Genomic DNA, 13,000 nt, shown 5'->3' with positions numbered 1-13,000 from the left:
AACGCAGCCGAGCTGACAGGTCACAGAATTCAGGCTTCATTTACCTGCACTTAGACATCAGGTGGAACGTCCAGGTAGAACCTAGAACCTTCCTTCAGGAGCTGGGCGCTTTCACCCAGCCCAGCAAAGGCTTTGGGTTGGCAGAGCCCAGGAGAACCTGGGAGGATAGGTAGTCAGTGTCTGCTTAGTCTGCACCTGAAAAACAGCATAAAAAAATGTATTTGCTTGCCTTTTGCACTTTCTGTGGACGCTGCCGTCCTGGTAAAACGAGTTACTTAAAAGTCGAACGGAATCCTACCCTCTGCGTTCCGCTTTCTGATTCCGCCTCTTGACATCCAACTAGCTTTTTTTTTTTTTTTTTTTTTTTTGAATGCTTCAGTAAAACTCAGAATACTGTAACTAAAATCTACATGTATTTTCTTTTTTCTTGTATGTATGGATTGCAGTTTTACCCATTTGTATTACTTTTTTAGAAAAAGGGAACAATCTTTTTGTTGGAGATAGGGAAATGAAATTTGATCTTTGGGTTTTTCCCACATAGTTTCTGTTTGTCCTTTTGGTAGATGACAGCGTTCCTCTGAAGAGGAAGGCTGACTTATGAAACACATCACATGCTTAAAGTGGCTCCTGATTCAGCAGTAAGCAAGTAGATAATAGAAATGGTCGTTAATTCAAAAATTATTTACTGTCCACCTACAATGTGCCAAGCATTTCTCCAGACACTGGGGATAAGCTGGGAACAAGACAGAATGTTCTTCCCTCATGAGGCTTCTTTATTCCAGATGATAAGTAGACGTGAACGTCATATATAACAAAATTTATGTAAGAATGTTAGAAGGTGATAAATATTATAGAGAAAAAGCAGAGTAAGGGGGATCAAGGGTAGGGAGAGTTGCAATGTTAAAAATAAGAAGAACAGGACAAGCATTATTGAGAAAATGATGTTTGAGCAAAGATTTGAAGGAGCTGAGGAAGTTAGTTTTGTAAATGCCTAGTAAAGAGTATTCCAGGCAGAGGGAGCAGCTGGGGCATTAACTGAATATCTGGCATGTTTGGCGACAGCAAGGAAGTCAGGAAGGAAGGAAGGAAGGAGCAGAAGAAAGAGAGGTAAAGAAGTAGATGAAGTCTGAGAGGTAAGAGGGGTAGGACGGATTACATAGGGCATAAGGAGTCATAGTAAAGACCTGGGCTTCACTCTACAAATGTGGAATGTCTAAATAGATTGAATTATTCTGGACCTTAAAATAAGTGAAAAAAAGAGGATTCCCCGCCTCCTTTTTTTAAAATATAAATATCTATTTCGTTTCAAGGTCATTCATCTTAAATACTACTGAGACCACTTTAAACATGTCACCAAACACATTCTTTACCTACGAGAATATATTAATTACTGTTTAGGTGGTCTGGCAAAATCAGAATCTTTAAGCAGAAAACTTAACGTCAATTGGCATAATATTCTTAGACAAATTTCATATAATTTTGCGTTTAACTTTCAAAGCCCTATTATATACTGTTGATTCTACTTTCAGACAAATTAAAATTTAAATATACTTCCCCAAAATTCTGCATTTTTTTCTTACACATGCATCTTTTTTCTTAACCTACTTGATTCTTCAATACTAGAAATGTACAGAAGGCCACGGGGAAGCATGTGGCCATGGGAAACTTTGCTGTGATTTGTGGCACACTGACATATTCATAGAAATGGTATTTAAATGTACAAATGAATGATTATGTCAGTGGGGAGGGTGATTCAAATACTATCTTCACAGCAGCCACCAAGTATAAGACCTGGATAACCTGTTTAGTTTGTAAGAGTCAGCATCTGTAATCAAATTGTTTATCAGAATAGCTGAAATTCTTGGACCTTTTCTAATCTATTACCTCACATTCCTGGGTTCCTGAGGTGGTGCCTTGATTTAAAATCATTGCAGCCTAAGCACTCCACCCAGAATGAAATTATCACACATAACACAGTACCCAGAACAGGTATGGCTTGATTTAATAAAACTGAATATTCAAAGATTTGCACTAAAAAAGCAAGAAATATGGAAATAACGTTTCAGTTCAAAAAATAAACATTTTACCAGAAATATTTACCAATGAGTTGTTTAATTTTAAAAGAGGCTTAGTATATCTAAAATGTAACCTGAGTTTCAAAGCTTTGATTTTTGTCCGTCTTTTCAGGAAGGAATATAGAGAGTGAAGGATGAAAAAAAATGGAAAATCAGAAGTCATGCAAAATTGTTACACAATTCTTGTCCTCCAGGAGCTTTATCACACTAGGAAAGATTATTTCCTTTATGTTTTACTTTTATATAGAAAAATAAGTTAAATCATTATCTTTGGCTCAAAGTATGTGATACTTTATTCTGTTACAAAACTGCCAATTTAGTGCTAACATTTAATCTAATTGCCCCCATATAATGTCAAATAAAATAGTTATTTTAATTATCCTTTACATCGCACTCACCTGTTTCTTTGTGAAACATTTTGATGTCTTCTTGAACTCCTGACACCCTAGACATGTAAGAGTTTGAAGAGCCACTTTTTAATATAAAATTCTTTTGTCCTGTTTCCACTTTCTTTAATAAGACACATTGCTCTGACTTGAAAATTATTTGTCAATTCAGTTCAAATCCAATAATCTCAAAATCTTTTTTTTCTGTTGTTCTGACTTCATGTTCCTGCATAGTTCCACTTTTCATAAGCCATTATAATGACTTATTTAATGCTCTGACCAGCTGTTTCTGATTAAGTTTGTGGTAAATTCATTTATTCTCTCAGTAAACACTGAGCACTTACTCTAGGTGCTGGGTAACTAGTGAACAAATGGTCCCTGCCTTGGGGCTTTCAGTCTCCTGAGAGGGAAAAATGAAGATGGGGGAAATGTAAATCAAACGAATATCTTGTAAAATATCAATAGATTTAGTCCATTATTCCATGCTCTAGCTTCTGGTTTAATATTGCGATGTTTCACCAACCTCAGTAGTTCCACTCCTCCATTATGCAGCAGCAATGAGATCTGGATGCGCCATATCCTTATCATTGGCCTCTTCTCTGGAGGTGGGCCCTGGTTGGTCTGACATTCATTACCCTAGTCCTCTTGCCTCCGTGCTTGGCCTTGGCCTTAGTCACTCAGACTTGAATCCAGTAGGCCATGGTTTGAATCTCAGAGCTTTTGCTGTATGATTGAAGCAATTGTCCTTTCTCTTCTAACAGGAAACAGTAAACTATTAGTCCCCATTGTTGCTGGCATTCACGCTGTAAACTTGAAGGGAGCTGCCTAAAGATGGGTAGGTACTGTGGACAGCACGGCAGAGAGATGGAAAGAAACTGAATCATTATGACATAGTTAAGCTGCTAGATCAATCAACCATGGAACCTGTCCAACAACTGGACTCCTCGTTACGGTGAGCCAGTATTCTTTATTATTTAAGCCAGCTCAGGCTGGTTTGCTTGCAAGTGGAATTATTGTATCCAATAGCATCGTTACTGATGTACACATAAAAATAGGTATGTCTTCCTTCGCAGGAGCAGAGGAGGATTTACAAAGCTATATATTTATTAAACTATGATGCTTAAGTTTTCAGGCCCTTCACCTTCCAAACCTTCTATCTAATTTTACACTTGTCATTTTATATTCTTTCCCTTAAAGAAGAACATCCAAATTGTATAAGCTTTAGACCTAACACCGTCAGGTGTTTTGGGGAGAACATTTTTACCTTTCTCCCCAACTCTTTAACTCATGTTTCGCTAGGGGAAGAGTGACTTACCTAATGGTAAATAGCTGAATGGGTCACTGCACATGTGTGGCCTGACTTTTTTAGCTCTCTCATTCAAATCTGTCTGCCTACAGTAGTAAGCCTTGTATGACAGGAGTGGAAAGGAAAGTAGTTGCTGCCTTTGACCACATCTTCCAAAACTGGCACCCATCCAACAGATTTTTAGAGTACTATGTTAACACAATGGCTATGAAGACTGAAGGAAAAGCATCATGAAAGAATGGCTCTGGGAGACATGGAGAAAAGGTTGTAAAAAATGGAGCCTTTTGTAACTATTTTCATCTGCTGCCCCCATCCTAGCCTCACCTTGCCCTCAGGTTACTCCCTGCCGTGTTAGAAACTAGCTGTGCCCCTGGGAAGCAGTTTGCATTTATCAAATGACTGAGTGCATAAATTCATTCCAGAGGAGAAGGAGTTGGCATCCCATCTTGGCCTAAGGTCCAATCTATTTTCCCTATTCCAGTTTAATCAGCAGTTAAAGTTGATACTGATTCCCGTCTGATGCCTGTGAATATTTCTTGGTTGTTTCTCAACTAGGAAAGGTGAGGAGAATGATTATCACCCTGAAATGACAACAGAAGCCAGCAATGGCAATTATAGTAATATGCGTACAAGTACTAAATGACCAGCTGAAAGTTCCGAGCAAATCGCTAGTTGCTATGAAAGATACACATGCAGTGAAATAGGAATTCCTGATCAAAGGGAATTTACAACTGAAAAAGAAAATACCGCTAACATAAATATATATCAACTTAGGAAGCCAACCACAATTCAAACATATTTTATGTATGTTCAGTTCTGTTGGGTGGAACCATATGAAGTTGTCATTTTAGGTTTTGTTTATCCTGTAAAATTTTTTTTTGTTTCTTATTTCAGTATTTTCTACCATTCGTTTTTTCTCCTTTCTACTTCCTTTGAATTTGTTTTGATTTTACCCCTACTTTGTAAGTTGGATGTTTAGCTCATTAATTTAGAATATTTTTCTTTGCTACTATAAGCATAAAGGGCTATACAGTTAATTTAATTAACTTTATTAAGTTAGTATTTACTGCTTTTGCTACCTCCCTAATGTCTTGATATGTAGCATTTTCATTACAATAATTAGGGTTATTTCATCATTTTAATTTGATTTATTCTTTGAGCTGAGTTTTTAAAAGTGGATGTTTAAAATTTGTTTCCAAATGTATAAAACTTTATATATTTCAAGCACACATGGACTTTCTATCTCCCTTAGCTCTGTGATAATTTCTGTAATATAAATTCAAGATAGAGCAATTTTTGCATTTTGATAGTTTTCTCTGTATAGCATGTATCTCTTTTGTGGTAAATATATTGGAGAATGGTAGAGAAATTAATTCTCTTTTATAAATACCAAAGGAGGTAATTCTATGTGGAAAAGAGGCATCACTCACAAAGTATCAGTTAACTTTGTAAATTATCTTTTGTTCTGGTTTCTAAATAATTCATTGCATTTTGCAGAATATATGATCTTTGTTTTTTATTTTTGGAGGCTAACTTTATGGCTAAGCATGGAGTCAATATTTGTATATGTTCCATGCCTGAAAGAATATGAGTCCTTTTATGTGAAATGTTCTTTACATATCCTTTAGGTCACACTTCATGATTATGCTATTCAATTTTCTGAGTTTGTCTGCTTAATTTATTAATTATTGAGGGAGGTATGCCATGGTAGATGTGCCAGTTTCTCCTTGTAGATTTAAGTTTTTGTTTATATATTTTGCAGTTGTTATTAGATGCATACAAGTTTAGAATTATTTTATCTTTGTAGTGAAATGACTCTTAAATTTTTAAAAAATATAAGTATAGTTGATTTATGTTGTGTTAGTTTCTGGTGTATAGCAAAATGTTTCAGTTATGTATATATGTGTGTGTATATATATTCTTTTTCATATTCTTTTCCATTATAGTTTATTACAGGATATTAAATATAGTTCCCTGTGCTATACAGTAGGACCTTGTTATTTTAGATATATATATAGAGTTTGTATTTGCTAATCCCAAACTCCTATTTTATCCCTCTCCTAGCCCATTTCCCCTTTGGTAATCATGGTTTGTTCCTTTGTGTCTGTGAGTCTGTTTCTGTTTTGTAAATAAATTCATTTGTATCATATTTCAGATTCCACATATAAGTGATATTATGTGATATTTGTCTTTCTCAGTCTGACTTACTTCACTTAGCAAGATAGTCTCTAGGTCCATCCATGTTTATGTAAATGGCATTATTTTATTCTTTTTTATGGCTGAGTAGTATTCCACTGTATGTATGTATACTACATCTTCATTCATCTGTGGATGGACATTTAAGTTGCTTCCAATGCCTTGGCTTTTGTGAATAGTGCTGCTATAATACCATGCTATGAACATTGGGGTGTGTGTATCTTTCCAAATTAGAGTTGAAATGACTCTTTAATCATTATATAGTAACCTGTTTTACCTCTAATAATTCCTTTTGTTTTAAATTTATAACATAGCTATAATGCTTTTTTTTTAGAATGTTTTTTTTTTCCATTCATTGACTTTCTGAATTCTGTGTCTCTTTAAACAATTTTTGCTTGATATTTTAAAATCCAATTGAAAAAATTTGGAGCATTTGGCTCATTTACATTCACTGTGATGAATAATATTTTTACATTTATTTCTGCCATTATATTATGCTCTTCCCTCCTATTTTCCTTTCCTTTTTTCCTTTGTGTCTTCTTTTAGTGGTTACCATAAGTATTTTAATTTGTCTGCTTAACAGAGTCTAAAGTTAATCTACATTTTTTCCCCTCTCCTTTTGAACAAATTTAGGACCTTGTAATAGTTTAAGTCCAATCTCCCTCTCTCTGCCAGGTATATGCTATTTTTGTTTAATATTTTAGTTTTAACACCCCTTCCACAAATTAAGCATTATTGTTCTTTTTAAAAATACAGTCAGTTTTGCTTAGCTTTACCCATTATTATCTTCAGTATCTTTGCTTAACATTTCTTGTTACATCTCTGACCTTCTCTCTGGGATCATTTTCATTCAGTCTAGAATTTTTCTCTTAATGGTGATCAATTGTTGATTTATTATCTCAATTTTTATCTGCCAGTGATGTCTTTATTTTGCATTAGTGCTCTTTTCTTATTCTTGAAAGATAGTTTCATAGAGTTTAGTGTTCTAGGTTGACAATTACTTTCTCTCAGCTCACAGAAGATACTCTTCTGTTTTTTGGCTTCATATTTGCTAGTGAAAAGCCAGCAATCAGCTAAACTGTTGAACTTTTTGGGTGATCACTCTTTTCTTTCTAGCTGCTTTTAAGATGAAACTTCTATGTAGTTCTGCCATTTTACCATAATGTGCTTAAGTATGTGTCTTTAATTACCATGTTTGGGATTCACTAGGATTTTAAGATCTGTTATCTGAAAAATTCTCAGTTGTTACCTCTATTACCTCTTTCCCATTCTTTCTCTTCCCTGCTTTTGTACCTGAAGTAGGCATACATTATACATTCTCATCCTGTTCTCTGTCTCTTGACATTTATTTCACTGTATAGTGCATCTCCTTGTCTCTGAACGCTGTATTTGGGATCAGTTATTCAGTTACATTCTAGTTCATTAAGTCTCTTTGCCTTTGTTTAATCTGATACTTAATCCATCCACTGAATTTCTAAATATGTTTATTTTTTTAAAGTTCTTATTTTTTCTTTCAAATCTGCTTAGTATTTTGTAATTTATTTATTTCCTGCTTATGTTCCAGTTTAAGTTTTATTTCTTTAAACATGTCAAGTATAGTTGTTTAATATTCTACATTTGATGATTAAACTTTGTTTCTCCTGATTTTCACTGAAGGTGCTTTCTTTCTCTGTATTTTTGACTTTGAGCTGGTTTTTTTTCTTTTTTCTTTTTTTCTTTATCTTTTTTTAGTTTTTAGTTGCTTATTTTCTTTGAAAAAATTTTTTGGTAGGATTTAAGATCATAAAGGCAGAGCCAAATGAGACAATTTTTAATGGAATTCTCTCCTTGAATTTTTTTTTCTTTTAAAATCAGAGGTAGTGTGATTTTGAGTCACAGACCTGCCTGAAGCCAGCTTACGCTTACATCTCAGGGAATATATTTTTTCTTTCCCTTCTACTCAATGCCAAGCAGAAGAAAAAATTTGTTACTCACCACTGTGCAATAAAATTTATTTCTCATTCACTGTTATCCTTGAAGGAATAGTCCTTTGTAGTCATAGATTCCCTCCTGTGTGAGTCCAGGCTCTTATCTCCTGTATCTTGGGCACTTGTCAAAACAAAAGCTCAGAGTCTCCAGGATTTGGCAGAAACTTTCAGATGAGAGTGAGCTTTGGTACTTACTCACCTCTGAGGGTTCCTGTTTTTGTTTGTTTGTTTGATATCTATAGATTCCTTTCTTTTGTGTGGACGAGTGGTGTTTAAAAAGGTATTTTAAAATATTTTATTCAGTGTGTTAGTTGTTTTAATAAGGAGTACCATTCATGGTATCGAGTCTACTATACCACTTACAGTGGAAGCCCTGGCTTTATAAAGGTGAAGCTCCCCCACTTTTCCTGGGTTTGATATGAGTGAGATGAGAAATCCCAGGAAAGAAGGAAATCAGCGTATAGTACTTATTAGTTTGTGATTCTGTGTATTTAAATGGTAGGTCTATCAGTACCATAGCTGCCAACTCTGTTATAACAGTAAGGGTGAGGGTGAGAACAGAAGGAAGAATAGTAAATGTATTCTTGGACATGTAAAATGACTTTTCTTCCTTCACTTCTTATTTACACCATATGGTCAATTGATCAATAATTTTCTAATTTTAAAGAGAAAACTGAGGGTTCTGACTATAGTTGGAATTGAGCAAAATGTGGAATTTCTTAGAGGTAATGTATTTGTTATATAAGAAGATATTAGTATTGGTTTGAAAAATGATACTTTATATTCTATGAATTCACAACTATAAAACAATGTATTAAAAAGCAAATAATTTATTAGATTTAGAAATAAACACTAACTGCAAGAAAATTAATTGTAATAATAACAGAGCAGGCTTGGAACTGAGAAAATGTATTTCAAAACTTTTATAAATGAAAAGTACACTGGTAAAGAAATGAACAGCCATGATCCTGAAGGATCAGAGTTAGAGATAAGGATTTCCAGTCTAGGAAGAAGCAAAAAATGTATGTAACCAAGTTGGTCTATAGTTAATTTAAGGTGGAGTAGAAGATCAGCTGAGCATAGATGACAAGATTTTTAAGGCAGTTGAATGAAAGGCCACAACAGTGTCAGTGCTGAAGTCAATGAAACCAAGGATGGGAGGCTCAGTGAAGAGAAAGACTGTGAACCAGCGCCAGGTTCGAGGACGCTGATGAAGAGCGATGCAGAATTGCTGTGGTAATGAGTTTGATGATGTGTGCTTCTAGGCCTGAGGTGATGGGTGGGGATAATGAGAAGTTTCAAAACTGGTACATGGGGCCATGGTATATGATTCTCCAACCCTGGGTGCACTGGAATGAAAGCTGAATTCAGCTTCGAAAAAGTCAGAAGGGGCATTTTCTTGGGAAAGTCAAGAGGAAATTTGTGTATTAGAATTTTTGTTTTCCCTTCTTCAGAATGCTTAAGTCTTTGTCCATTTTTCTGTTTTATGGAAAGATCATACTGGTGTGGAATGAGGCTATGGTAGCAAAAGGAACATGGAAAAAGAAAAGTTGGTAATCATAGGTGGAGAGGTGGTGATGGATATATACAAGGCCTTCTAGAGAGGATTTTTGGGCTGAAAATGAAGAACAAGGATGCATATGAGAAGGTTCTGTTTCTGTAGGCAATTGGGGAAGAAATTATTTTCCTAAACAACAACAAGAAGGGATACATTTAAACAATTTCTGTGCTGCTGTACTTCAAAATTGATCTAAACTAGGACTTAGGGCTCAGGAGCTATACAACAGCCTAGGTTGGCCTGAGGTCTACTGGCCATTTCCAAACAAGTCACTACACTTTAGAAGGCCATTCTACATACACAGGTAACATCATACTGAATGAATGTTGATGGTCTGCTAAACTATTATCCTAAGTTCTCCCTGTTTTTTTTCTGGTATTAGTTGCAGAAAAAAAAAAAAAACAACTTTGGGGGGAATATATGTAGCAGCAGGATAAGAAAACAGGGAGTAATACTTACACATGCATGAAAGATAATAAAGAAAAAGAATGACATTAGAAGCTTGAAGCGTTGCCTATTCCCCCCGCCCCCACAAGTGATCGACTGCAGCTGTCCAACTTAATTTGTCAGGTGGCAGTTCCAGAACTCAAATTAGAAGTCATGACTTGCTTCCTTACCTTGCAGTCTACTTATATTTGTTTCCACCTTTCTAAAGGAGTAAAGAGACATGCTTTGTTTTCTTTGTTCTCTTCCTCATGATTCCACTTTGTGTCTAAGGACCAGAATTAGGAAATAGCATGATGAAAAAATAAACACTAGTAAGTAGTGCTACACCCTGTTTTCTCTACTAGCAGCACTCAGAACAGCATTGCAAAACCTCATTAGGTTTGTGGAACACTGTAAGGAAAGTGAACACCTGCAGATTTTCATTTGCAAGTCCTTGCTATGCACTCTGAAAAGAAAATATTTTTTATGAAATACAAAGGCGGGGTTGAAACACAAGGCCAAATAGAAAGAAGGCTTTTTGTTTCTGTATCATGGAAAATAAATTTTAGTAATGTTTTAAGAGAAGTAGTCCAGTGGCAAAAAGTTAAACAGAAATACACCAAATAGGGCCAGAGATTTTCCTGGGGTAAAGTATACAGGAAATGTCATAACCTGTCTTATGAAATATGCACTTAAAAAAATCAAGTTTCCTTAATGAAATATGCACTTTAAAAAAACACCAGTAATAGGTGGTTGAGGAAATGGGAAATAAAGGTATGAAATTATTTTCTTATTTTGTTTCTAATCTTTTTATTAAATGAAATGACTTTCAAGATGAGTGAGCAGCAAAAAATTATCGTGGAGATTACCTGAATTAAGCCCCTTAGGCTAATACTGATTATGACAACACCATAAAAGAACAGTATCTTGAAAAGAGTCATTTTTGATGTTTTTATCCCCGTTATGAAAGGTATCATGTCCTAATAATTTGGTGAATAAAATGATATTAAGCTAGCATATTTTAATATATTCTTCTGTGTCATAAGAGTTTAGAATAACTGAGTAAATGTTAAGTCCTGCAATAGGGAATTGAGAATGTGGACTCATTAGTGTCTACACTAGAGATGACCCAGGAACTCCATAGCATTCGGGTGGGTAGTGGGTCACCTGGTATTCTGAGTCCATTTTAGGAACTCAGGCCTATTTTAAGATGTATGAATGTATTCCTTTATTTTAATGATTTCTTCATTAACTTCTTTCTATAGGATGTTAAGAGTTTTCTACCTGTATCTAGGCAAGTCCAGGCAGGTCCTTAATTTGGGGAAGAGAAGACAAGGAACTAGTACGAGTTTGAGCAGGTCATGGTGGAGTAGCTTGTACTAGACTAACCCTCTCACACACATTAAACTTAAACTTTGGACAGAATATTAAAAATTATCTAAAGGTAATGGATAGTGACCAAAAATATGGAGTAACTTGAGCGGAGTTAATTCTAGTAAGAAAGGAACCATATTTTTAACATCTTTTTGACTTAGGGCAGGCCCCAGGCAGTGCCACTAAGAGTAATTAAAACTCCTATAGAAACCTTAAGTCCTATTAGTTTAGGAATCTGAGACAGGATTCAGAGTAACCAAAGAATCCGGAAAGTAAGGAGGAAATGCTGAAAAAGGAAAAAGCCACAGAAGGCAGCCACACTACCCAAATCTCTCACTGATCTTGAAGCTCCACATTCTTGGGGCAGAATTCAAGCAGCCCAACTAAAACTAAAACCGAATGGAGATTTCAGCTGTTGCCTGCTGTGGGGAGAGAATTTGGAGCTTGTGATCAACCAATTAACTGCATACTAAATGAAAAAATAATAATTCTTCAATTTTCTAAATTTCAGTTAGACAAAACAGCATCCACAATTTCTCCAATGCATTATTCACAATGTCCAGATACAATCTAACTATATCAGACATATCAAGAAACATACTAAAAAAAAAAAGGCAATCAGTGGAGACTGATTCCAAGATGACCCAGATGTTGGAATTAGTAGATAAGGATTTTTAAGGTAGCTATTTATAACTGCCTAAAAATAAACTGCTCCCCAATACACTTGTAATGAATGGACAGGATATTTCAGCAGAGAAAAAGAAATTATAATAGCAATTACAACAGGATCAAATGGATTCTAGAAGTGAAAAATATTGTCTGAGATTAAAAAAACAACCAGATGTGTTTAACAGCAGTTTGGAGATGATAAAACAGTGAACTAGAAGACAGAAAAATTTTAAATATCTAATCTGAAAAATATGAGCACTCAAAACTGGGTGTGGGGAGCTTTTCTGGTGTGCTTTTATTGTATAAAACCTTCCTTTTGATAAGATTAGACTAGTAAATCAGGGAAATGCTCAGCCAGAATGTATCTTGATTTTGATAGTGCTTTAAACACAATTTCTCGATATGCTTATGTACAAGATAGAAAAATGTGGAACACAAGACTATATTTAGATGCATTCATTCTTGACCTCTGCCACTCTCCCAGATTAACTTCAGAGCTTTAATGGGGGTTGTAATAAAATGCAATGCTAGAAATAGGGAAGGAACATTTACATATTACCTTAATTTTTTAATCTTTAAAAGGTTACTTTCCATTTAGTTATTACAAAATGTTGGCTATCTTCCTGTGCTGTACAATACATCCTTGAGTCAATCGTACACTCAACAGTTTGTACCTCCCACTCCCCTACCCCTATATTGCTCTTCCTTGCCCTTCCCATTGGTAACTAGTTTGATCTCTAAATCTGTGAATCTGCTACTTTTTTGGTGTATGTACTAGTTTGTTGTATTTCTTAGATTCCATATATCATACAGCATTTATCTTTCTGACTTACTTCATTTAGCAGTATAATGCCCTACAAGTCCATCTATATTGCTGCAAATGGCAAAATTTCATTCTTTTTTATGGCTGAATAGTACTCCATTGTATATATAGATCACATCTTCTTTATCCATTCATCTATTGATGGATACTTAGGTTGGCAATTGTAAATAATGCTATTATGAACATTGGGGTGCATGTATCCTTTCAAATTAGTGTTTTT

The 13,000-nt window shown here is 35.0% G+C and overlaps 1 long non-coding RNA gene across 1 annotated transcript in view; it reads left to right on the top strand.

Moving 5' to 3' along the window:
- Nucleotides 1–13,000, top strand: part of LOC123616384 (uncharacterized) — an 866,081-nt gene that overhangs the window by 358 nt on the left and 852,723 nt on the right. Inside the window, exon 2 of the long non-coding RNA XR_006724361.2 lies at nt 3,223–3,413. This is a non-coding gene — a long non-coding RNA (uncharacterized LOC123616384). The remainder of the gene's footprint in view (nt 1–3,222; nt 3,414–13,000) is intronic.

Source organism: Camelus bactrianus, chromosome 26, assembly GCF_048773025.1.
Source record: "Camelus bactrianus isolate YW-2024 breed Bactrian camel chromosome 26, ASM4877302v1, whole genome shotgun sequence".
NCBI lineage: Eukaryota > Metazoa > Chordata > Mammalia > Artiodactyla > Camelidae > Camelus > Camelus bactrianus.
Note: the sequence above shows the minus strand (reverse complement) of the source record. Positions and strands in the feature narration are given on the sequence as shown.